The 25,184-nt window shown below is 39.3% G+C and overlaps 20 non-coding genes across 20 annotated transcripts; all 20 read left to right on the forward strand.

Annotated features, from left to right (window-relative positions):
• Positions 1-812: 812 nt before the first annotated feature.
• LOC140029032 (5S ribosomal RNA) lies at positions 813-931 on the forward strand. The gene has a single exon (XR_011832937.1). It is a non-coding gene; the product is annotated as a 5S ribosomal RNA (ribosomal RNA).
• Positions 932-2,056: 1,125 nt separating this feature from the next.
• Positions 2,057-2,175, forward strand: LOC140029033 (5S ribosomal RNA). The gene has a single exon (XR_011832938.1). It is a non-coding gene; the product is annotated as a 5S ribosomal RNA (ribosomal RNA).
• Positions 2,176-3,310: 1,135 nt separating this feature from the next.
• On the forward strand, positions 3,311-3,429 carry LOC140029034 (5S ribosomal RNA). Its single transcript, XR_011832939.1, has one exon. It is a non-coding gene; the product is annotated as a 5S ribosomal RNA (ribosomal RNA).
• Positions 3,430-4,554: 1,125 nt separating this feature from the next.
• Positions 4,555-4,673, forward strand: LOC140029035 (5S ribosomal RNA). The gene has a single exon (XR_011832940.1). It is a non-coding gene; the product is annotated as a 5S ribosomal RNA (ribosomal RNA).
• Positions 4,674-5,808: 1,135 nt separating this feature from the next.
• Positions 5,809-5,927, forward strand: LOC140029036 (5S ribosomal RNA). Its single transcript, XR_011832941.1, has one exon. It is a non-coding gene; the product is annotated as a 5S ribosomal RNA (ribosomal RNA).
• A 1,125-nt stretch (positions 5,928-7,052) lies between these two features.
• Positions 7,053-7,171, forward strand: LOC140029037 (5S ribosomal RNA). The gene has a single exon (XR_011832942.1). It is a non-coding gene; the product is annotated as a 5S ribosomal RNA (ribosomal RNA).
• Positions 7,172-8,296: 1,125 nt separating this feature from the next.
• LOC140029038 (5S ribosomal RNA) lies at positions 8,297-8,415 on the forward strand. Its single transcript, XR_011832943.1, has one exon. It is a non-coding gene; the product is annotated as a 5S ribosomal RNA (ribosomal RNA).
• A 1,125-nt stretch (positions 8,416-9,540) lies between these two features.
• Positions 9,541-9,659, forward strand: LOC140029039 (5S ribosomal RNA). The gene has a single exon (XR_011832944.1). It is a non-coding gene; the product is annotated as a 5S ribosomal RNA (ribosomal RNA).
• Positions 9,660-10,784: 1,125 nt separating this feature from the next.
• LOC140029041 (5S ribosomal RNA) lies at positions 10,785-10,903 on the forward strand. Its single transcript, XR_011832946.1, has one exon. It is a non-coding gene; the product is annotated as a 5S ribosomal RNA (ribosomal RNA).
• A 1,125-nt stretch (positions 10,904-12,028) lies between these two features.
• Positions 12,029-12,147, forward strand: LOC140029042 (5S ribosomal RNA). Its single transcript, XR_011832947.1, has one exon. It is a non-coding gene; the product is annotated as a 5S ribosomal RNA (ribosomal RNA).
• Positions 12,148-13,272: 1,125 nt separating this feature from the next.
• LOC140030656 (5S ribosomal RNA) lies at positions 13,273-13,391 on the forward strand. Its single transcript, XR_011834571.1, has one exon. It is a non-coding gene; the product is annotated as a 5S ribosomal RNA (ribosomal RNA).
• A 1,125-nt stretch (positions 13,392-14,516) lies between these two features.
• Positions 14,517-14,635, forward strand: LOC140029043 (5S ribosomal RNA). Its single transcript, XR_011832948.1, has one exon. It is a non-coding gene; the product is annotated as a 5S ribosomal RNA (ribosomal RNA).
• Positions 14,636-15,760: 1,125 nt separating this feature from the next.
• Positions 15,761-15,879, forward strand: LOC140030657 (5S ribosomal RNA). The gene has a single exon (XR_011834572.1). It is a non-coding gene; the product is annotated as a 5S ribosomal RNA (ribosomal RNA).
• Positions 15,880-17,004: 1,125 nt separating this feature from the next.
• LOC140029044 (5S ribosomal RNA) lies at positions 17,005-17,123 on the forward strand. The gene has a single exon (XR_011832949.1). It is a non-coding gene; the product is annotated as a 5S ribosomal RNA (ribosomal RNA).
• Positions 17,124-18,248: 1,125 nt separating this feature from the next.
• On the forward strand, positions 18,249-18,367 carry LOC140029045 (5S ribosomal RNA). Its single transcript, XR_011832950.1, has one exon. It is a non-coding gene; the product is annotated as a 5S ribosomal RNA (ribosomal RNA).
• Positions 18,368-19,492: 1,125 nt separating this feature from the next.
• On the forward strand, positions 19,493-19,611 carry LOC140029046 (5S ribosomal RNA). Its single transcript, XR_011832951.1, has one exon. It is a non-coding gene; the product is annotated as a 5S ribosomal RNA (ribosomal RNA).
• A 1,135-nt stretch (positions 19,612-20,746) lies between these two features.
• LOC140029047 (5S ribosomal RNA) lies at positions 20,747-20,865 on the forward strand. Its single transcript, XR_011832952.1, has one exon. It is a non-coding gene; the product is annotated as a 5S ribosomal RNA (ribosomal RNA).
• A 1,125-nt stretch (positions 20,866-21,990) lies between these two features.
• LOC140029048 (5S ribosomal RNA) lies at positions 21,991-22,109 on the forward strand. Its single transcript, XR_011832953.1, has one exon. It is a non-coding gene; the product is annotated as a 5S ribosomal RNA (ribosomal RNA).
• Positions 22,110-23,234: 1,125 nt separating this feature from the next.
• On the forward strand, positions 23,235-23,353 carry LOC140029049 (5S ribosomal RNA). Its single transcript, XR_011832954.1, has one exon. It is a non-coding gene; the product is annotated as a 5S ribosomal RNA (ribosomal RNA).
• A 1,125-nt stretch (positions 23,354-24,478) lies between these two features.
• Positions 24,479-24,597, forward strand: LOC140030659 (5S ribosomal RNA). Its single transcript, XR_011834575.1, has one exon. It is a non-coding gene; the product is annotated as a 5S ribosomal RNA (ribosomal RNA).
• Positions 24,598-25,184: the final 587 nt, after the last annotated feature.

Here is a 25,184-nt window from a genome sequence, read left to right on the forward strand (position 1 = left end):
AAAAGAAAACCGGTCGATTTCGGGTCAACCCGTGGTGACCTGATATGACCCGATATGACCCGTTTACGAATTAAAAATAATTTAATAAACATAAAAATAATTTTATCTAACTAAACTAAGTTATTCTTTTTTTCAAAGGCATTAATTACTTAATCCTAAACGAATTTATTTAATTTGTGTGAAGTTGAAATTATTATACTTGGACAAATAATATATTATATTATTTTTCACTTTTGTATTGTTTTAATTTATTTTATATTTTGCTTGGGATAAAACACTTTTACGGTGTTTAATTTATTTTAGATTTGATTTGGAATCATTTATTTAAATTTTTATTACTTGATTATGTAATTAGTTTTGTGAGAAATTGATTTTATTAGAAATTACAGTGATAAATTAATAAATTAAAATTAAGTTTCGGGTCATTTCGGGTCGACCCGCCGCCCCGTAAACCTGAAATTTTCGGGTTCGGGTCAGCATACCTGACCCGTCACGGGTTGGCGGGTCGGGGTTCGGGTCAACAGATTTTCTGGCGGGTCTGTTGACCCGAACCCGACCCGCCAACCTGATTTGGACCCGAATTGCCACCCCTAACTGCAAGCGTGAAGGATTGATTTCATGATAATTTAGAGTTGCGGGATGAGGGAAAAAAACAGGGTGCAAATCAATAACAAAAAAAAATATAAAGTAAATAAATAAAAGGATAAGAGGAAAATGCTTGAATTGACGCTTAAAATGAATTTCGGTCTAGAAAAGCCACACTGCTTCGCAGGACGGGGTAGTTTAAAAGAATAAAGCGAAAGGAACATGGCGGGTGCGATCATACCAGCACTAATGCACCGGATCCCATCAGAACTCCGAAGTTAAGCGTGCTTGGGCGAGAGTAGTACTAGGATGGGTGACCCCCTGGGAAGTCCTCGTGTTGCACCCCTCTCTTTTTTGTTTCGAAATCCAAATTTCCTATTCGTTCTTTATCCTGTAGTAATTTAGCTCCGTCGGAACGATTGCTTAATATTTTGCTTCTTGTCGAAGCGTGAAGGAGGATCTGAAGGCGCGAGACAAATCAGGAACGGTACGGCTCGATCAAAGCCCGGATCGTCGCTCAAATTTGTCGGCGCAAATGTATCACCGCAACTAGGGGTGGCAATTTTCGACACGACCTGAAAACACGACACGAACCTAACACGAAATTAATGGGTTTGGGTTGAGGTTTCGGGAATTCGGGTCAGAATCGGGTTGGACCCGATGAACCCGAAAAGAAAACCGGTCGATTTCGGGTCAACCCGTGGTGACCTGATATGACCCGTTTACGAATTAAAAATAATTTAATAAACATAAAAATAATTTTATCTAACTAAACTAAGTTATTCTTTTTTTCAAAGGCATTAATTACTTAATCCTAAACGAATTTATTTAATTTGTGTGAAGTTGAAATTATTATACTTGGACAAATAATATATTATATTATTTTTCACTTTTGTATTGTTTTAATTTATTTTATATTTTGCTTGGGATAAAACACTTTTACGGTGTTTAATTTATTTTAGATTTGATTTGGAATCATTTATTTAAATTTTTATTACTTGATTATGTAATTAGTTTTGTGAGAAATTGATTTTATTAGAAATTACAGTGATAAATTAATAAATTAAAATTAAGTTTCGGGTCATTTCGGGTCGACCCGCCGCCCCGTAAACCTGAAATTTTCGGGTTCGGGTCAGCATACCTGACCCGTCACGGGTTGGCGGGTCGGGGTTCGGGTCAACAGATTTTCTGGCGGGTCTGTTGACCCGAACCCGACCCGCCAACCTGATTTGGACCCGAATTGCCACCCCTAACTGCAAGCGTGAAGGATTGATTTCATGATAATTTAGAGTTGCGGGATGAGGGAAAAAAACAGGGTGCAAATCAATAACAAAAAAAAATATAAAGTAAATAAATAAAAGGATAAGAGGAAAATGCTTGAATTGACGCTTAAAATGAATTTCGGTCTAGAAAAGCCACACTGCTTCGCAGGACGGGGTAGTTTAAAAGAATAAAGCGAAAGGAACATGGCGGGTGCGATCATACCAGCACTAATGCACCGGATCCCATCAGAACTCCGAAGTTAAGCGTGCTTGGGCGAGAGTAGTACTAGGATGGGTGACCCCCTGGGAAGTCCTCGTGTTGCACCCCTCTCTTTTTTGTTTCGAAATCCAAATTTCCTATTCGTTCTTTATCCTGTAGTAATTTAGCTCCGTCGGAACGATTGCTTAATATTTTGCTTCTTGTCGAAGCGTGAAGGAGGATCTGAAGGCGCGAGACAAATCAGGAACGGTACGGCTCGATCAAAGCCCGGATCGTCGCTCAAATTTGTCGGCGCAAATGTATCACCGCAACTAGGGGTGGCAATTTTCGACACGACCTGAAAACACGACACGAACCTAACACGAAATTAATGGGTTTGGGTTGAGGTTTCGGGAATTCGGGTCAGAATCGGGTTGGACCCGATGAACCCGAAAAGAAAACCGGTCGATTTCGGGTCAACCCGTGGTGACCTGATATGACCCGATATGACCCGTTTACGAATTAAAAATAATTTAATAAACATAAAAATAATTTTATCTAACTAAACTAAGTTATTCTTTTTTTCAAAGGCATTAATTACTTAATCCTAAACGAATTTATTTAATTTGTGTGAAGTTGAAATTATTATACTTGGACAAATAATATATTATATTATTTTTCACTTTTGTATTGTTTTAATTTATTTTATATTTTGCTTGGGATAAAACACTTTTACGGTGTTTAATTTATTTTAGATTTGATTTGGAATCATTTATTTAAATTTTTATTACTTGATTATGTAATTAGTTTTGTGAGAAATTGATTTTATTAGAAATTACAGTGATAAATTAATAAATTAAAATTAAGTTTCGGGTCATTTCGGGTCGACCCGCCGCCCCGTAAACCTGAAATTTTCGGGTTCGGGTCAGCATACCTGACCCGTCACGGGTTGGCGGGTCGGGGTTCGGGTCAACAGATTTTCTGGCGGGTCTGTTGACCCGAACCCGACCCGCCAACCTGATTTGGACCCGAATTGCCACCCCTAACTGCAAGCGTGAAGGATTGATTTCATGATAATTTAGAGTTGCGGGATGAGGGAAAAAAACAGGGTGCAAATCAATAACAAAAAAAAATATAAAGTAAATAAATAAAAGGATAAGAGGAAAATGCTTGAATTGACGCTTAAAATGAATTTCGGTCTAGAAAAGCCACACTGCTTCGCAGGACGGGGTAGTTTAAAAGAATAAAGCGAAAGGAACATGGCGGGTGCGATCATACCAGCACTAATGCACCGGATCCCATCAGAACTCCGAAGTTAAGCGTGCTTGGGCGAGAGTAGTACTAGGATGGGTGACCCCCTGGGAAGTCCTCGTGTTGCACCCCTCTCTTTTTTGTTTCGAAATCCAAATTTCCTATTCGTTCTTTATCCTGTAGTAATTTAGCTCCGTCGGAACGATTGCTTAATATTTTGCTTCTTGTCGAAGCGTGAAGGAGGATCTGAAGGCGCGAGACAAATCAGGAACGGTACGGCTCGATCAAAGCCCGGATCGTCGCTCAAATTTGTCGGCGCAAATGTATCACCGCAACTAGGGGTGGCAATTTTCGACACGACCTGAAAACACGACACGAACCTAACACGAAATTAATGGGTTTGGGTTGAGGTTTCGGGAATTCGGGTCAGAATCGGGTTGGACCCGATGAACCCGAAAAGAAAACCGGTCGATTTCGGGTCAACCCGTGGTGACCTGATATGACCCGTTTACGAATTAAAAATAATTTAATAAACATAAAAATAATTTTATCTAACTAAACTAAGTTATTCTTTTTTTCAAAGGCATTAATTACTTAATCCTAAACGAATTTATTTAATTTGTGTGAAGTTGAAATTATTATACTTGGACAAATAATATATTATATTATTTTTCACTTTTGTATTGTTTTAATTTATTTTATATTTTGCTTGGGATAAAACACTTTTACGGTGTTTAATTTATTTTAGATTTGATTTGGAATCATTTATTTAAATTTTTATTACTTGATTATGTAATTAGTTTTGTGAGAAATTGATTTTATTAGAAATTACAGTGATAAATTAATAAATTAAAATTAAGTTTCGGGTCATTTCGGGTCGACCCGCCGCCCCGTAAACCTGAAATTTTCGGGTTCGGGTCAGCATACCTGACCCGTCACGGGTTGGCGGGTCGGGGTTCGGGTCAACAGATTTTCTGGCGGGTCTGTTGACCCGAACCCGACCCGCCAACCTGATTTGGACCCGAATTGCCACCCCTAACTGCAAGCGTGAAGGATTGATTTCATGATAATTTAGAGTTGCGGGATGAGGGAAAAAAACAGGGTGCAAATCAATAACAAAAAAAAATATAAAGTAAATAAATAAAAGGATAAGAGGAAAATGCTTGAATTGACGCTTAAAATGAATTTCGGTCTAGAAAAGCCACACTGCTTCGCAGGACGGGGTAGTTTAAAAGAATAAAGCGAAAGGAACATGGCGGGTGCGATCATACCAGCACTAATGCACCGGATCCCATCAGAACTCCGAAGTTAAGCGTGCTTGGGCGAGAGTAGTACTAGGATGGGTGACCCCCTGGGAAGTCCTCGTGTTGCACCCCTCTCTTTTTTGTTTCGAAATCCAAATTTCCTATTCGTTCTTTATCCTGTAGTAATTTAGCTCCGTCGGAACGATTGCTTAATATTTTGCTTCTTGTCGAAGCGTGAAGGAGGATCTGAAGGCGCGAGACAAATCAGGAACGGTACGGCTCGATCAAAGCCCGGATCGTCGCTCAAATTTGTCGGCGCAAATGTATCACCGCAACTAGGGGTGGCAATTTTCGACACGACCTGAAAACACGACACGAACCTAACACGAAATTAATGGGTTTGGGTTGAGGTTTCGGGAATTCGGGTCAGAATCGGGTTGGACCCGATGAACCCGAAAAGAAAACCGGTCGATTTCGGGTCAACCCGTGGTGACCTGATATGACCCGATATGACCCGTTTACGAATTAAAAATAATTTAATAAACATAAAAATAATTTTATCTAACTAAACTAAGTTATTCTTTTTTTCAAAGGCATTAATTACTTAATCCTAAACGAATTTATTTAATTTGTGTGAAGTTGAAATTATTATACTTGGACAAATAATATATTATATTATTTTTCACTTTTGTATTGTTTTAATTTATTTTATATTTTGCTTGGGATAAAACACTTTTACGGTGTTTAATTTATTTTAGATTTGATTTGGAATCATTTATTTAAATTTTTATTACTTGATTATGTAATTAGTTTTGTGAGAAATTGATTTTATTAGAAATTACAGTGATAAATTAATAAATTAAAATTAAGTTTCGGGTCATTTCGGGTCGACCCGCCGCCCCGTAAACCTGAAATTTTCGGGTTCGGGTCAGCATACCTGACCCGTCACGGGTTGGCGGGTCGGGGTTCGGGTCAACAGATTTTCTGGCGGGTCTGTTGACCCGAACCCGACCCGCCAACCTGATTTGGACCCGAATTGCCACCCCTAACTGCAAGCGTGAAGGATTGATTTCATGATAATTTAGAGTTGCGGGATGAGGGAAAAAAACAGGGTGCAAATCAATAACAAAAAAAAATATAAAGTAAATAAATAAAAGGATAAGAGGAAAATGCTTGAATTGACGCTTAAAATGAATTTCGGTCTAGAAAAGCCACACTGCTTCGCAGGACGGGGTAGTTTAAAAGAATAAAGCGAAAGGAACATGGCGGGTGCGATCATACCAGCACTAATGCACCGGATCCCATCAGAACTCCGAAGTTAAGCGTGCTTGGGCGAGAGTAGTACTAGGATGGGTGACCCCCTGGGAAGTCCTCGTGTTGCACCCCTCTCTTTTTTGTTTCGAAATCCAAATTTCCTATTCGTTCTTTATCCTGTAGTAATTTAGCTCCGTCGGAACGATTGCTTAATATTTTGCTTCTTGTCGAAGCGTGAAGGAGGATCTGAAGGCGCGAGACAAATCAGGAACGGTACGGCTCGATCAAAGCCCGGATCGTCGCTCAAATTTGTCGGCGCAAATGTATCACCGCAACTAGGGGTGGCAATTTTCGACACGACCTGAAAACACGACACGAACCTAACACGAAATTAATGGGTTTGGGTTGAGGTTTCGGGAATTCGGGTCAGAATCGGGTTGGACCCGATGAACCCGAAAAGAAAACCGGTCGATTTCGGGTCAACCCGTGGTGACCTGATATGACCCGTTTACGAATTAAAAATAATTTAATAAACATAAAAATAATTTTATCTAACTAAACTAAGTTATTCTTTTTTTCAAAGGCATTAATTACTTAATCCTAAACGAATTTATTTAATTTGTGTGAAGTTGAAATTATTATACTTGGACAAATAATATATTATATTATTTTTCACTTTTGTATTGTTTTAATTTATTTTATATTTTGCTTGGGATAAAACACTTTTACGGTGTTTAATTTATTTTAGATTTGATTTGGAATCATTTATTTAAATTTTTATTACTTGATTATGTAATTAGTTTTGTGAGAAATTGATTTTATTAGAAATTACAGTGATAAATTAATAAATTAAAATTAAGTTTCGGGTCATTTCGGGTCGACCCGCCGCCCCGTAAACCTGAAATTTTCGGGTTCGGGTCAGCATACCTGACCCGTCACGGGTTGGCGGGTCGGGGTTCGGGTCAACAGATTTTCTGGCGGGTCTGTTGACCCGAACCCGACCCGCCAACCTGATTTGGACCCGAATTGCCACCCCTAACTGCAAGCGTGAAGGATTGATTTCATGATAATTTAGAGTTGCGGGATGAGGGAAAAAAACAGGGTGCAAATCAATAACAAAAAAAAATATAAAGTAAATAAATAAAAGGATAAGAGGAAAATGCTTGAATTGACGCTTAAAATGAATTTCGGTCTAGAAAAGCCACACTGCTTCGCAGGACGGGGTAGTTTAAAAGAATAAAGCGAAAGGAACATGGCGGGTGCGATCATACCAGCACTAATGCACCGGATCCCATCAGAACTCCGAAGTTAAGCGTGCTTGGGCGAGAGTAGTACTAGGATGGGTGACCCCCTGGGAAGTCCTCGTGTTGCACCCCTCTCTTTTTTGTTTCGAAATCCAAATTTCCTATTCGTTCTTTATCCTGTAGTAATTTAGCTCCGTCGGAACGATTGCTTAATATTTTGCTTCTTGTCGAAGCGTGAAGGAGGATCTGAAGGCGCGAGACAAATCAGGAACGGTACGGCTCGATCAAAGCCCGGATCGTCGCTCAAATTTGTCGGCGCAAATGTATCACCGCAACTAGGGGTGGCAATTTTCGACACGACCTGAAAACACGACACGAACCTAACACGAAATTAATGGGTTTGGGTTGAGGTTTCGGGAATTCGGGTCAGAATCGGGTTGGACCCGATGAACCCGAAAAGAAAACCGGTCGATTTCGGGTCAACCCGTGGTGACCCGATATGACCCGTTTACGAATTAAAAATAATTTAATAAACATAAAAATAATTTTATCTAACTAAACTAAGTTATTCTTTTTTTCAAAGGCATTAATTACTTAATCCTAAACGAATTTATTTAATTTGTGTGAAGTTGAAATTATTATACTTGGACAAATAATATATTATATTATTTTTCACTTTTGTATTGTTTTAATTTATTTTATATTTTGCTTGGGATAAAACACTTTTACGGTGTTTAATTTATTTTAGATTTGATTTGGAATCATTTATTTAAATTTTTATTACTTGATTATGTAATTAGTTTTGTGAGAAATTGATTTTATTAGAAATTACAGTGATAAATTAATAAATTAAAATTAAGTTTCGGGTCATTTCGGGTCGACCCGCCGCCCCGTAAACCTGAAATTTTCGGGTTCGGGTCAGCATACCTGACCCGTCACGGGTTGGCGGGTCGGGGTTCGGGTCAACAGATTTTCTGGCGGGTCTGTTGACCCGAACCCGACCCGCCAACCTGATTTGGACCCGAATTGCCACCCCTAACTGCAAGCGTGAAGGATTGATTTCATGATAATTTAGAGTTGCGGGATGAGGGAAAAAAACAGGGTGCAAATCAATAACAAAAAAAAATATAAAGTAAATAAATAAAAGGATAAGAGGAAAATGCTTGAATTGACGCTTAAAATGAATTTCGGTCTAGAAAAGCCACACTGCTTCGCAGGACGGGGTAGTTTAAAAGAATAAAGCGAAAGGAACATGGCGGGTGCGATCATACCAGCACTAATGCACCGGATCCCATCAGAACTCCGAAGTTAAGCGTGCTTGGGCGAGAGTAGTACTAGGATGGGTGACCCCCTGGGAAGTCCTCGTGTTGCACCCCTCTCTTTTTTGTTTCGAAATCCAAATTTCCTATTCGTTCTTTATCCTGTAGTAATTTAGCTCCGTCGGAACGATTGCTTAATATTTTGCTTCTTGTCGAAGCGTGAAGGAGGATCTGAAGGCGCGAGACAAATCAGGAACGGTACGGCTCGATCAAAGCCCGGATCGTCGCTCAAATTTGTCGGCGCAAATGTATCACCGCAACTAGGGGTGGCAATTTTCGACACGACCTGAAAACACGACACGAACCTAACACGAAATTAATGGGTTTGGGTTGAGGTTTCGGGAATTCGGGTCAGAATCGGGTTGGACCCGATGAACCCGAAAAGAAAACCGGTCGATTTCGGGTCAACCCGTGGTGACCTGATATGACCCGTTTACGAATTAAAAATAATTTAATAAACATAAAAATAATTTTATCTAACTAAACTAAGTTATTCTTTTTTTCAAAGGCATTAATTACTTAATCCTAAACGAATTTATTTAATTTGTGTGAAGTTGAAATTATTATACTTGGACAAATAATATATTATATTATTTTTCACTTTTGTATTGTTTTAATTTATTTTATATTTTGCTTGGGATAAAACACTTTTACGGTGTTTAATTTATTTTAGATTTGATTTGGAATCATTTATTTAAATTTTTATTACTTGATTATGTAATTAGTTTTGTGAGAAATTGATTTTATTAGAAATTACAGTGATAAATTAATAAATTAAAATTAAGTTTCGGGTCATTTCGGGTCGACCCGCCGCCCCGTAAACCTGAAATTTTCGGGTTCGGGTCAGCATACCTGACCCGTCACGGGTTGGCGGGTCGGGGTTCGGGTCAACAGATTTTCTGGCGGGTCTGTTGACCCGAACCCGACCCGCCAACCTGATTTGGACCCGAATTGCCACCCCTAACTGCAAGCGTGAAGGATTGATTTCATGATAATTTAGAGTTGCGGGATGAGGGAAAAAAACAGGGTGCAAATCAATAACAAAAAAAAATATAAAGTAAATAAATAAAAGGATAAGAGGAAAATGCTTGAATTGACGCTTAAAATGAATTTCGGTCTAGAAAAGCCACACTGCTTCGCAGGACGGGGTAGTTTAAAAGAATAAAGCGAAAGGAACATGGCGGGTGCGATCATACCAGCACTAATGCACCGGATCCCATCAGAACTCCGAAGTTAAGCGTGCTTGGGCGAGAGTAGTACTAGGATGGGTGACCCCCTGGGAAGTCCTCGTGTTGCACCCCTCTCTTTTTTGTTTCGAAATCCAAATTTCCTATTCGTTCTTTATCCTGTAGTAATTTAGCTCCGTCGGAACGATTGCTTAATATTTTGCTTCTTGTCGAAGCGTGAAGGAGGATCTGAAGGCGCGAGACAAATCAGGAACGGTACGGCTCGATCAAAGCCCGGATCGTCGCTCAAATTTGTCGGCGCAAATGTATCACCGCAACTAGGGGTGGCAATTTTCGACACGACCTGAAAACACGACACGAACCTAACACGAAATTAATGGGTTTGGGTTGAGGTTTCGGGAATTCGGGTCAGAATCGGGTTGGACCCGATGAACCCGAAAAGAAAACCGGTCGATTTCGGGTCAACCCGTGGTGACCCGATATGACCCGTTTACGAATTAAAAATAATTTAATAAACATAAAAATAATTTTATCTAACTAAACTAAGTTATTCTTTTTTTCAAAGGCATTAATTACTTAATCCTAAACGAATTTATTTAATTTGTGTGAAGTTGAAATTATTATACTTGGACAAATAATATATTATATTATTTTTCACTTTTGTATTGTTTTAATTTATTTTATATTTTGCTTGGGATAAAACACTTTTACGGTGTTTAATTTATTTTAGATTTGATTTGGAATCATTTATTTAAATTTTTATTACTTGATTATGTAATTAGTTTTGTGAGAAATTGATTTTATTAGAAATTACAGTGATAAATTAATAAATTAAAATTAAGTTTCGGGTCATTTCGGGTCGACCCGCCGCCCCGTAAACCTGAAATTTTCGGGTTCGGGTCAGCATACCTGACCCGTCACGGGTTGGCGGGTCGGGGTTCGGGTCAACAGATTTTCTGGCGGGTCTGTTGACCCGAACCCGACCCGCCAACCTGATTTGGACCCGAATTGCCACCCCTAACTGCAAGCGTGAAGGATTGATTTCATGATAATTTAGAGTTGCGGGATGAGGGAAAAAAACAGGGTGCAAATCAATAACAAAAAAAAATATAAAGTAAATAAATAAAAGGATAAGAGGAAAATGCTTGAATTGACGCTTAAAATGAATTTCGGTCTAGAAAAGCCACACTGCTTCGCAGGACGGGGTAGTTTAAAAGAATAAAGCGAAAGGAACATGGCGGGTGCGATCATACCAGCACTAATGCACCGGATCCCATCAGAACTCCGAAGTTAAGCGTGCTTGGGCGAGAGTAGTACTAGGATGGGTGACCCCCTGGGAAGTCCTCGTGTTGCACCCCTCTCTTTTTTGTTTCGAAATCCAAATTTCCTATTCGTTCTTTATCCTGTAGTAATTTAGCTCCGTCGGAACGATTGCTTAATATTTTGCTTCTTGTCGAAGCGTGAAGGAGGATCTGAAGGCGCGAGACAAATCAGGAACGGTACGGCTCGATCAAAGCCCGGATCGTCGCTCAAATTTGTCGGCGCAAATGTATCACCGCAACTAGGGGTGGCAATTTTCGACACGACCTGAAAACACGACACGAACCTAACACGAAATTAATGGGTTTGGGTTGAGGTTTCGGGAATTCGGGTCAGAATCGGGTTGGACCCGATGAACCCGAAAAGAAAACCGGTCGATTTCGGGTCAACCCGTGGTGACCTGATATGACCCGTTTACGAATTAAAAATAATTTAATAAACATAAAAATAATTTTATCTAACTAAACTAAGTTATTCTTTTTTTCAAAGGCATTAATTACTTAATCCTAAACGAATTTATTTAATTTGTGTGAAGTTGAAATTATTATACTTGGACAAATAATATATTATATTATTTTTCACTTTTGTATTGTTTTAATTTATTTTATATTTTGCTTGGGATAAAACACTTTTACGGTGTTTAATTTATTTTAGATTTGATTTGGAATCATTTATTTAAATTTTTATTACTTGATTATGTAATTAGTTTTGTGAGAAATTGATTTTATTAGAAATTACAGTGATAAATTAATAAATTAAAATTAAGTTTCGGGTCATTTCGGGTCGACCCGCCGCCCCGTAAACCTGAAATTTTCGGGTTCGGGTCAGCATACCTGACCCGTCACGGGTTGGCGGGTCGGGGTTCGGGTCAACAGATTTTCTGGCGGGTCTGTTGACCCGAACCCGACCCGCCAACCTGATTTGGACCCGAATTGCCACCCCTAACTGCAAGCGTGAAGGATTGATTTCATGATAATTTAGAGTTGCGGGATGAGGGAAAAAAACAGGGTGCAAATCAATAACAAAAAAAAATATAAAGTAAATAAATAAAAGGATAAGAGGAAAATGCTTGAATTGACGCTTAAAATGAATTTCGGTCTAGAAAAGCCACACTGCTTCGCAGGACGGGGTAGTTTAAAAGAATAAAGCGAAAGGAACATGGCGGGTGCGATCATACCAGCACTAATGCACCGGATCCCATCAGAACTCCGAAGTTAAGCGTGCTTGGGCGAGAGTAGTACTAGGATGGGTGACCCCCTGGGAAGTCCTCGTGTTGCACCCCTCTCTTTTTTGTTTCGAAATCCAAATTTCCTATTCGTTCTTTATCCTGTAGTAATTTAGCTCCGTCGGAACGATTGCTTAATATTTTGCTTCTTGTCGAAGCGTGAAGGAGGATCTGAAGGCGCGAGACAAATCAGGAACGGTACGGCTCGATCAAAGCCCGGATCGTCGCTCAAATTTGTCGGCGCAAATGTATCACCGCAACTAGGGGTGGCAATTTTCGACACGACCTGAAAACACGACACGAACCTAACACGAAATTAATGGGTTTGGGTTGAGGTTTCGGGAATTCGGGTCAGAATCGGGTTGGACCCGATGAACCCGAAAAGAAAACCGGTCGATTTCGGGTCAACCCGTGGTGACCCGATATGACCCGTTTACGAATTAAAAATAATTTAATAAACATAAAAATAATTTTATCTAACTAAACTAAGTTATTCTTTTTTTCAAAGGCATTAATTACTTAATCCTAAACGAATTTATTTAATTTGTGTGAAGTTGAAATTATTATACTTGGACAAATAATATATTATATTATTTTTCACTTTTGTATTGTTTTAATTTATTTTATATTTTGCTTGGGATAAAACACTTTTACGGTGTTTAATTTATTTTAGATTTGATTTGGAATCATTTATTTAAATTTTTATTACTTGATTATGTAATTAGTTTTGTGAGAAATTGATTTTATTAGAAATTACAGTGATAAATTAATAAATTAAAATTAAGTTTCGGGTCATTTCGGGTCGACCCGCCGCCCCGTAAACCTGAAATTTTCGGGTTCGGGTCAGCATACCTGACCCGTCACGGGTTGGCGGGTCGGGGTTCGGGTCAACAGATTTTCTGGCGGGTCTGTTGACCCGAACCCGACCCGCCAACCTGATTTGGACCCGAATTGCCACCCCTAACTGCAAGCGTGAAGGATTGATTTCATGATAATTTAGAGTTGCGGGATGAGGGAAAAAAACAGGGTGCAAATCAATAACAAAAAAAAATATAAAGTAAATAAATAAAAGGATAAGAGGAAAATGCTTGAATTGACGCTTAAAATGAATTTCGGTCTAGAAAAGCCACACTGCTTCGCAGGACGGGGTAGTTTAAAAGAATAAAGCGAAAGGAACATGGCGGGTGCGATCATACCAGCACTAATGCACTGGATCCCATCAGAACTCCGAAGTTAAGCGTGCTTGGGCGAGAGTAGTACTAGGATGGGTGACCCCCTGGGAAGTCCTCGTGTTGCACCCCTCTCTTTTTTGTTTCGAAATCCAAATTTCCTATTCGTTCTTTATCCTGTAGTAATTTAGCTCCGTCGGAACGATTGCTTAATATTTTGCTTCTTGTCGAAGCGTGAAGGAGGATCTGAAGGCGCGAGACAAATCAGGAACGGTACGGCTCGATCAAAGCCCGGATCGTCGCTCAAATTTGTCGGCGCAAATGTATCACCGCAACTAGGGGTGGCAATTTTCGACACGACCTGAAAACACGACACGAACCTAACACGAAATTAATGGGTTTGGGTTGAGGTTTCGGGAATTCGGGTCAGAATCGGGTTGGACCCGATGAACCCGAAAAGAAAACCGGTCGATTTCGGGTCAACCCGTGGTGACCTGATATGACCCGTTTACGAATTAAAAATAATTTAATAAACATAAAAATAATTTTATCTAACTAAACTAAGTTATTCTTTTTTTCAAAGGCATTAATTACTTAATCCTAAACGAATTTATTTAATTTGTGTGAAGTTGAAATTATTATACTTGGACAAATAATATATTATATTATTTTTCACTTTTGTATTGTTTTAATTTATTTTATATTTTGCTTGGGATAAAACACTTTTACGGTGTTTAATTTATTTTAGATTTGATTTGGAATCATTTATTTAAATTTTTATTACTTGATTATGTAATTAGTTTTGTGAGAAATTGATTTTATTAGAAATTACAGTGATAAATTAATAAATTAAAATTAAGTTTCGGGTCATTTCGGGTCGACCCGCCGCCCCGTAAACCTGAAATTTTCGGGTTCGGGTCAGCATACCTGACCCGTCACGGGTTGGCGGGTCGGGGTTCGGGTCAACAGATTTTCTGGCGGGTCTGTTGACCCGAACCCGACCCGCCAACCTGATTTGGACCCGAATTGCCACCCCTAACTGCAAGCGTGAAGGATTGATTTCATGATAATTTAGAGTTGCGGGATGAGGGAAAAAAACAGGGTGCAAATCAATAACAAAAAAAAATATAAAGTAAATAAATAAAAGGATAAGAGGAAAATGCTTGAATTGACGCTTAAAATGAATTTCGGTCTAGAAAAGCCACACTGCTTCGCAGGACGGGGTAGTTTAAAAGAATAAAGCGAAAGGAACATGGCGGGTGCGATCATACCAGCACTAATGCACCGGATCCCATCAGAACTCCGAAGTTAAGCGTGCTTGGGCGAGAGTAGTACTAGGATGGGTGACCCCCTGGGAAGTCCTCGTGTTGCACCCCTCTCTTTTTTGTTTCGAAATCCAAATTTCCTATTCGTTCTTTATCCTGTAGTAATTTAGCTCCGTCGGAACGATTGCTTAATATTTTGCTTCTTGTCGAAGCGTGAAGGAGGATCTGAAGGCGCGAGACAAATCAGGAACGGTACGGCTCGATCAAAGCCCGGATCGTCGCTCAAATTTGTCGGCGCAAATGTATCACCGCAACTAGGGGTGGCAATTTTCGACACGACCTGAAAACACGACACGAACCTAACACGAAATTAATGGGTTTGGGTTGAGGTTTCGGGAATTCGGGTCAGAATCGGGTTGGACCCGATGAACCCGAAAAGAAAACCGGTCGATTTCGGGTCAACCCGTGGTGACCCGATATGACCCGTTTACGAATTAAAAATAATTTAATAAACATAAAAATAATTTTATCTAACTAAACTAAGTTATTCTTTTTTTCAAAGGCATTAATTACTTAATCCTAAACGAATTTATTTAATTTGTGTGAAGTTGAAATTATTATACTTGGACAAATAATATATTATATTATTTTTCACTTTTGTATTGTTTTAATTTATTTTATATTTTGCTTGGGATAAAACACTTTTACGGTGTTTAATTTATTTTAGATTTGATTTGGAATCATTTATTTAAATTTTTATTACTTGATTATGTAATTAGTTTTGTGAGAAATTGATTTTATTAGAAATTACAGTGATAAATTAATAAATTAAAATTAAGTTTCGGGTCATTTCGGGTCGACCCGCCGCCCCGTAAACCTGAAATTTTCGGGTTCGGGTCAGCATACCTGACCCGTCACGGGTTGGCGGGTCGGGGTTCGGGTCAACAGATTTTCTGGCGGGTCTGTTGACCCGAACCCGACCCGCCAACCTGATTTGGACCCGAATTGCCACCCCTAACTGCAAGCGTGAAGGATTGATTTCATGATAATTTAGAGTTGCGGGATGAGGGAAAAAAACAGGGTGCAAATCAATAACAAAAAAAAATATAAAGTAAATAAATAAAAGGATAAGAGGAAAATGCTTGAATTGACGCTTAAAATGAATTTCGGTCTAGAAAAGCCACACTGCTTCGCAGGACGGGGTAGTTTAAAAGAATAAAGCGAAAGGAACATGGCGGGTGCGATCATACCAGCACTAATGCACTGGATCCCATCAGAACTCCGAAGTTAAGCGTGCTTGGGCGAGAGTAGTACTAGGATGGGTGACCCCCTGGGAAGTCCTCGTGTTGCACCCCTCTCTTTTTTGTTTCGAAATCCAAATTTCCTATTCGTTCTTTATCCTGTAGTAATTTAGCTCCGTCGGAACGATTGCTTAATATTTTGCTTCTTGTCGAAGCGTGAAGGAGGATCTGAAGGCGCGAGACAAATCAGGAACGGTACGGCTCGATCAAAGCCCGGATCGTCGCTCAAATTTGTCGGCGCAAATGTATCACCGCAACTAGGGGTGGCAATTTTCGACACGACCTGAAAACACGACACGAACCTAACACGAAATTAATGGGTTTGGGTTGAGGTTTCGGGAATTCGGGTCAGAATCGGGTTGGACCCGATGAACCCGAAAAGAAAACCGGTCGATTTCGGGTCAACCCGTGGTGACCTGATATGACCCGTTTACGAATTAAAAATAATTTAATAAACATAAAAATAATTTTATCTAACTAAACTAAGTTATTCTTTTTTTCAAAGGCATTAATTACTTAATCCTAAACGAATTTATTTAATTTGTGTGAAGTTGAAATTATTATACTTGGACAAATAATATATTATATTATTTTTCACTTTTGTATTGTTTTAATTTATTTTATATTTTGCTTGGGATAAAACACTTTTACGGTGTTTAATTTATTTTAGATTTGATTTGGAATCATTTATTTAAATTTTTATTACTTGATTATGTAATTAGTTTTGTGAGAAATTGATTTTATTAGAAATTACAGTGATAAATTAATAAATTAAAATTAAGTTTCGGGTCATTTCGGGTCGACCCGCCGCCCCGTAAACCTGAAATTTTCGGGTTCGGGTCAGCATACCTGACCCGTCACGGGTTGGCGGGTCGGGGTTCGGGTCAACAGATTTTCTGGCGGGTCTGTTGACCCGAACCCGACCCGCCAACCTGATTTGGACCCGAATTGCCACCCCTAACTGCAAGCGTGAAGGATTGATTTCATGATAATTTAGAGTTGCGGGATGAGGGAAAAAAACAGGGTGCAAATCAATAACAAAAAAAAATATAAAGTAAATAAATAAAAGGATAAGAGGAAAATGCTTGAATTGACGCTTAAAATGAATTTCGGTCTAGAAAAGCCACACTGCTTCGCAGGACGGGGTAGTTTAAAAGAATAAAGCGAAAGGAACATGGCGGGTGCGATCATACCAGCACTAATGCACCGGATCCCATCAGAACTCCGAAGTTAAGCGTGCTTGGGCGAGAGTAGTACTAGGATGGGTGACCCCCTGGGAAGTCCTCGTGTTGCACCCCTCTCTTTTTTGTTTCGAAATCCAAATTTCCTATTCGTTCTTTATCCTGTAGTAATTTAGCTCCGTCGGAACGATTGCTTAATATTTTGCTTCTTGTCGAAGCGTGAAGGAGGATCTGAAGGCGCGAGACAAATCAGGAACGGTACGGCTCGATCAAAGCCCGGATCGTCGCTCAAATTTGTCGGCGCAAATGTATCACCGCAACTAGGGGTGGCAATTTTCGACACGACCTGAAAACACGACACGAACCTAACACGAAATTAATGGGTTTGGGTTGAGGTTTCGGGAATTCGGGTCAGAATCGGGTTGGACCCGATGAACCCGAAAAGAAAACCGGTCGATTTCGGGTCAACCCGTGGTGACCTGATATGACCCGTTTACGAATTAAAAATAATTTAATAAACATAAAAATAATTTTATCTAACTAAACTAAGTTATTCTTTTTTTCAAAGGCATTAATTACTTAATCCTAAACGAATTTATTTAATTTGTGTGAAGTTGAAATTATTATACTTGGACAAATAATATATTATATTATTTTTCACTTTTGTATTGTTTTAATTTATTTTATATTTTGCTTGGGATAAAACACTTTTACGGTGTTTAATTTATTTTAGATTTGATTTGGAATCATTTATTTAAATTTTTATTACTTGATTATGTAATTAGTTTTGTGAGAAATTGATTTTATTAGAAATTACAGTGATAAATTAATAAATTAAAATTAAGTTTCGGGTCATTTCGGGTCGACCCGCCGCCCCGTAAACCTGAAATTTTCGGGTTCGGGTCAGCATACCTGACCCGTCACGGGTTGGCGGGTCGGGGTTCGGGTCAACAGATTTTCTGGCGGGTCTGTTGACCCGAACCCGACCCGCCAACCTGATTTGGACCCGAATTGCCACCCCTAACTGCAAGCGTGAAGGATTGATTTCGTGATAATTTAGAGTTGCGGGATGAGGGAAAAAAACAGGGTGCAAATCAATAACAAAAAAAAATATAAAGTAAATAAATAAAAGGATAAGAGGAAAATGCTTGAATTGACGCTTAAAATGAATTTCGGTCTAGAAAAGCCACACTGCTTCGCAGGACGGGGTAGTTTAAAAGAATAAAGCGAAAGGAACATGGCGGGTGCGATCATACCAGCACTAATGCACCGGATCCCATCAGAACTCCGAAGTTAAGCGTGCTTGGGCGAGAGTAGTACTAGGATGGGTGACCCCCTGGGAAGTCCTCGTGTTGCACCCCTCTCTTTTTTGTTTCGAAATCCAAATTTCCTATTCGTTCTTTATCCTGTAGTAATTTAGCTCCGTCGGAACGATTGCTTAATATTTTGCTTCTTGTCGAAGCGTGAAGGAGGATCTGAAGGCGCGAGACAAATCAGGAACGGTACGGCTCGATCAAAGCCCGGATCGTCGCTCAAATTTGTCGGCGCAAATGTATCACCGCAACTAGGGGTGGCAATTTTCGACACCACCTGAAAACACGACACGAACCTAACACGAAATTAATGGGTTTGGGTTGAGGTTTCGGGAATTCGGGTCAGAATCGGGTTGGATCCGATGAACCCGAAAAGAAAACCGGTCGATTTCGGGTCAACCCGTGGTGACCTGATATGACCCGTTTACGAATTAAAAATAATTTAATAAACATAAAAATAATTTTATCTAACTAAACTAAGTTATTCTTTTTTTCAAAGGCATTAATTACTTAATCCTAAACGAATTTATTTAATTTGTGTGAAGTTGAAATTATTATACTTGGACAAATAATATATTATATTATTTTTCACTTTTGTATTGTTTTAATTTATTTTATATTTTGCTTGGGATAAAACACTTTTACGGTGTTTAATTTATTTTAGATTTGATTTGGAATCATTTATTTAAATTTTTATTACTTGATTATGTAATTAGTTTTGTGAGAAATTGATTTTATTAGAAATTACAGTGATAAATTAATAAATTAAAATTAAGTTTCGGGTCATTTCGGGTCGACCCGCCGCCCCGTAAACCTGAAATTTTCGGGTTCGGGTCAGCATACCTGACCCGTCACGGGTTGGCGGGTCGGGGTTCGGGTCAACAGATTTTCTGGCGGGTCTGTTGACCCGAACCCGACCCGCCAACCTGATTTGGACCCGAATTGCCACCCCTAACTGCAAGCGTGAAGGATTGATTTCGTGATAATTTAGAGTTGCGGGATGAGGGAAAAAAACAGGGTGCAAATCAATAACAAAAAAAAATATAAAGTAAATAAATAAAAGGATAAGAGGAAAATGCTTGAATTGACGCTTAAAATGAATTTCGGTCTAGAAAAGCCACACTGCTTCGCAGGACGGGGTAGTTTAAAAGAATAAAGCGAAAGGAACATGGCGGGTGCGATCATACCAGCACTAATGCACCGGATCCCATCAGAACTCCGAAGTTAAGCGTGCTTGGGCGAGAGTAGTACTAGGATGGGTGACCCCCTGGGAAGTCCTCGTGTTGCACCCCTCTCTTTTTTGTTTCGAAATCCAAATTTCCTATTCGTTCTTTATCCTGTAGTAATTTAGCTCCGTCGGAACGATTGCTTAATATTTTGCTTCTTGTCGAAGCGTGAAGGAGGATCTGAAGGCGCGAGACAAATCAGGAACGGTACGGCTCGATCAAAGCCCGGATCGTCGCTCAAATTTGTCGGCGCAAATGTATCACCGCAACTAGGGGTGGCAATTTTCGACACGACCTGAAAACACGACACGAACCTAACACGAAATTAATGGGTTTGGGTTGAGGTTTCGGGAATTCGGGTCAGAATCGGGTTGGACCCGATGAACCCGAAAAGAAAACCGGTCGATTTCGGGTCAACCCGTGGTGACCTGATATGACCCGATATGACCCGTTTACGAATTAAAAATAATTTAATAAACATAAAAATAATTTTATCTAACTAAACTAAGTTATTCTTTTTTTCAAAGGCATTAATTACTTAATCCTAAACGAATTTATTTAATTTGTGTGAAGTTGAAATTATTATACTTGGACAAATAATATATTATATTATTTTTCACTTTTGTATTGTTTTAATTTATTTTATATTTTGCTTGGGATAAAACACTTTTACGGTGTTTAATTTATTTTAGATTTGATTTGGAATCATTTATTTAAATTTTTATTACTTGATTATGTAATTAGTTTTGTGAGAAATTGATTTTATTAGAAATTACAGTGATAAATTAATAAATTAAAATTAAGTTTCGGGTCATTTCGGGTCGACCCGCCGCCCCGTAAACCTGAAATTTTCGGGTTCGGGTCAGCATACCTGACCCGTCACGGGTTGGCGGGTCGGGGTTCGGGTCAACAGATTTTCTGGCGGGTCTGTTGACCCGAACCCGACCCGCCAACCTGATTTGGACCCGAATTGCCACCCCTAACTGCAAGCGTGGAGGATTGATTTCATGATAATTTAGAGTTGCGGGATGAGGGAAAAAAACAGGGTGCAAATCAATAACAAAAAAATATATAAAGTAAATAAATAAAAGGATAAGAGGAAAATGCTTGAATTGACGCTTAAAATGAATTTCGGTCTAGAAAAGCCACACTGCTTCGCAGGACGGGGTAGTTTAAAAGAATAAAGCGAAAGGAACATGGCGGGTGCGATCATACCAGCACTAATGCACCGGATCCCATCAGAACTCCGAAGTTAAGCGTGCTTGGGCGAGAGTAGTACTAGGATGGGTGACCCCCTGGGAAGTCCTCGTGTTGCACCCCTCTCTTTTTTGTTTCGAAATCCAAATTTCCTATTCGTTCTTTATCCTGTAGTAATTTAGCTCCGTCGGAACGATTGCTTAATATTTTGCTTCTTGTCGAAGCGTGAAGGAGGATCTGAAGGCGCGAGACAAATCAGGAACGGTACGGCTCGATCAAAGCCCGGATCGTCGCTCAAATTTGTCGGCGCAAATGTATCACCGCAACTAGGGGTGGCAATTTTCGACACGACCTGAAAACACGACACGAACCTAACACGAAATTAATGGGTTTGGGTTGAGGTTTCGGGAATTCGGGTCAGAATCGGGTTGGACCCGATGAACCCGAAAAGAAAACCGGTCGATTTCGGGTCAACCCGTGGTGACCCGATATGACCCGTTTACGAATTAAAAATAATTTAATAAACATAAAAATAATTTTATCTAACTAAACTAAGTTATTCTTTTTTTCAAAGGCATTAATTACTTAATCCTAAACGAATTTATTTAATTTGTGTGAAGTTGAAATTATTATACTTGGACAAATAATATATTATATTATTTTTCACTTTTGTATTGTTTTAATTTATTTTATATTTTGCTTGGGATAAAACACTTTTACGGTGTTTAATTTATTTTAGATTTGATTTGGAATCATTTATTTAAATTTTTATTACTTGATTATGTAATTAGTTTTGTGAGAAATTGATTTTATTAGAAATTACAGTGATAAATTAATAAATTAAAATTAAGTTTCGGGTCATTTCGGGTCGACCCGCCGCCCCGTAAACCTGAAATTTTCGGGTTCGGGTCAGCATACCTGACCCGTCACGGGTTGGCGGGTCGGGGTTCGGGTCAACAGATTTTCTGGCGGGTCTGTTGACCCGAACCCGACCCGCCAACCTGATTTGGACCCGAATTGCCACCCCTAACTGCAAGCGTGAAGGATTGATTTCATGATAATTTAGAGTTGCGGGATGAGGGAAAAAAACAGGGTGCAAATCAATAACAAAAAAAAATATAAAGTAAATAAATAAAAGGATAAGAGGAAAATGCTTGAATTGACGCTTAAAATGAATTTCGGTCTAGAAAAGCCACACTGCTTCGCAGGACGGGGTAGTTTAAAAGAATAAAGCGAAAGGAACATGGCGGGTGCGATCATACCAGCACTAATGCACCGGATCCCATCAGAACTCCGAAGTTAAGCGTGCTTGGGCGAGAGTAGTACTAGGATGGGTGACCCCCTGGGAAGTCCTCGTGTTGCACCCCTCTCTTTTTTGTTTCGAAATCCAAATTTCCTATTCGTTCTTTATCCTGTAGTAATTTAGCTCCGTCGGAACGATTGCTTAATATTTTGCTTCTTGTCGAAGCGTGAAGGAGGATCTGAAGGCGCGAGACAAATCAGGAACGGTACGGCTCGATCAAAGCCCGGATCGTCGCTCAAATTTGTCGGCGCAAATGTATCACCGCAACTAGGGGTGGCAATTTTCGACACGACCTGAAAACACGACACGAACCTAACACGAAATTAATGGGTTTGGGTTGAGGTTTCGGGAATTCGGGTCAGAATCGGGTTGGACCCGATGAACCCGAAAAGAAAACCGGTCGATTTCGGGTCAACCCGTGGTGACCTGATATGACCCGTTTACGAATTAAAAATAATTTAATAAACATAAAAATAATTTTATCTAACTAAACTAAGTTATTCTTTTTTTCAAAGGCATTAATTACTTAATCCTAAACGAATTTATTTAATTTGTGTGAAGTTGAAATTATTATACTTGGACAAATAATATATTATATTATTTTTCACTTTTGTATTGTTTTAATTTATTTTATATTTTGCTTGGGATAAAACACTTTTACGGTGTTTAATTTATTTTAGATTTGATTTGGAATCATTTATTTAAATTTTTATTACTTGATTATGTAATTAGTTTTGTGAGAAATTGATTTTATTAGAAATTACAGTGATAAATTAATAAATTAAAATTAAGTTTCGGGTCATTTCGGGTCGACCCGCCGCCCCGTAAACCTGAAATTTTCGGGTTCGGGTCAGCATACCTGACCCGTCACGGGTTGGCGGGTCGGGGTTCGGGTCAACAGATTTTCTGGCGGGTCTGTTGACCCGAACCCGACCCGCCAACCTGATTTGGACCCGAATTGCCACCCCTAACTGCAAGCGTGAAGGATTGATTTCGTGATAATTTAGAGTTGCGGGATGAGGGAAAAAAACAGGGTGCAAATCAATAACAAAAAAAAATATAAAGTAAATAAATAAAAGGATAAGAGGAAAATGCTTGAATTGACGCTTAAAATGAATTTCGGTCTAGAAAAGCCACACTGCTTCGCAGGACGGGGTAGTTTAAAAGAATAAAGCGAAAGGAACATGGCGGGTGCGATCATACCAGCACTAATGCACCGGATCCCATCAGAACTCCGAAGTTAAGCGTGCTTGGGCGAGAGTAGTACTAGGATGGGTGACCCCCTGGGAAGTCCTCGTGTTGCACCCCTCTCTTTTTTGTTTCGAAATCCAAATTTCCTATTCGTTCTTTATCCTGTAGTAATTTAGCTCCGTCGGAACGATTGCTTAATATTTTGCTTCTTGTCGAAGCGTGAAGGAGGATCTGAAGGCGCGAGACAAATCAGGAACGGTACGGCTCGATCAAAGCCCGGATCGTCGCTCAAATTTGTCGGCGCAAATGTATCACCGCAACTAGGGGTGGCAATTTTCGACACGACCTGAAAACACGACACGAACCTAACACGAAATTAATGGGTTTGGGTTGAGGTTTCGGGAATTCGGGTCAGAATCGGGTTGGACCCGATGAACCCGAAAAGAAAACCGGTCGATTTCGGGTCAACCCGTGGTGACCCGATATGACCCGTTTACGAATTAAAAATAATTTAATAAACATAAAAATAATTTTATCTAACTAAACTAAGTTATTCTTTTTTTCAAAGGCATTAATTACTTAATCCTAAACGAATTTATTTAATTTGTGTGAAGTTGAAATTATTATACTTGGACAAATAATATATTATATTATTTTTCACTTTTGTATTGTTTTAATTTATTTTATATTTTGCTTGGGATAAAACACTTTTACGGTGTTTAATTTATTTTAGATTTGATTTGGAATCATTTATTTAAATTTTTATTACTTGATTATGTAATTAGTTTTGTGAGAAATTGATTTTATTAGAAATTACAGTGATAAATTAATAAATTAAAATTAAGTTTCGGGTCATTTCGGGTCGACCCGCCGCCCCGTAAACCTGAAATTTTCGGGTTCGGGTCAGCATACCTGACCCGTCACGGGTTGGCGGGTCGGGGTTCGGGTCAACAGATTTTCTGGCGGGTCTGTTGACCCGAACCCGACCCGCCAACCTGATTTGGACCCGAATTGCCACCCCTAACTGCAAGCGTGAAGGATTGATTTCATGATAATTTAGAGTTGCGGGATGAGGGAAAAAAACAGGGTGCAAATCAATAACAAAAAAAAATATAAAGTAAATAAATAAAAGGATAAGAGGAAAATGCTTGAATTGACGCTTAAAATGAATTTCGGTCTAGAAAAGCCACACTGCTTCGCAGGACGGGGTAGTTTAAAAGAATAAAGCGAAAGGAACATGGCGGGTGCGATCATACCAGCACTAATGCACTGGATCCCATCAGAACTCCGAAGTTAAGCGTGCTTGGGCGAGAGTAGTACTAGGATGGGTGACCCCCTGGGAAGTCCTCGTGTTGCACCCCTCTCTTTTTTGTTTCGAAATCCAAATTTCCTATTCGTTCTTTATCCTGTAGTAATTTAGCTCCGTCGGAACGATTGCTTAATATTTTGCTTCTTGTCGAAGCGTGAAGGAGGATCTGAAGGCGCGAGACAAATCAGGAACGGTACGGCTCGATCAAAGCCCGGATCGTCGCTCAAATTTGTCGGCGCAAATGTATCACCGCAACTAGGGGTGGCAATTTTCGACACGACCTGAAAACACGACACGAACCTAACACGAAATTAATGGGTTTGGGTTGAGGTTTCGGGAATTCGGGTCAGAATCGGGTTGGACCCGATGAACCCGAAAAGAAAACCGGTCGATTTCGGGTCAACCCGTGGTGACCTGATATGACCCGTTTACGAATTAAAAATAATTTAATAAACATAAAAATAATTTTATCTAACTAAACTAAGTTATTCTTTTTTTCAAAGGCATTAATTACTTAATCCTAAACGAATTTATTTAATTTGTGTGAAGTTGAAATTATTATACTTGGACAAATAATATATTATATTATTTTTCACTTTTGTATTGTTTTAATTTATTTTATATTTTGCTTGGGATAAA

The sequence above is a fragment of the Coffea arabica genome, chromosome 11e (genome assembly GCF_036785885.1).
Source record: "Coffea arabica cultivar ET-39 chromosome 11e, Coffea Arabica ET-39 HiFi, whole genome shotgun sequence".
NCBI lineage: Eukaryota > Viridiplantae > Streptophyta > Magnoliopsida > Gentianales > Rubiaceae > Coffea > Coffea arabica.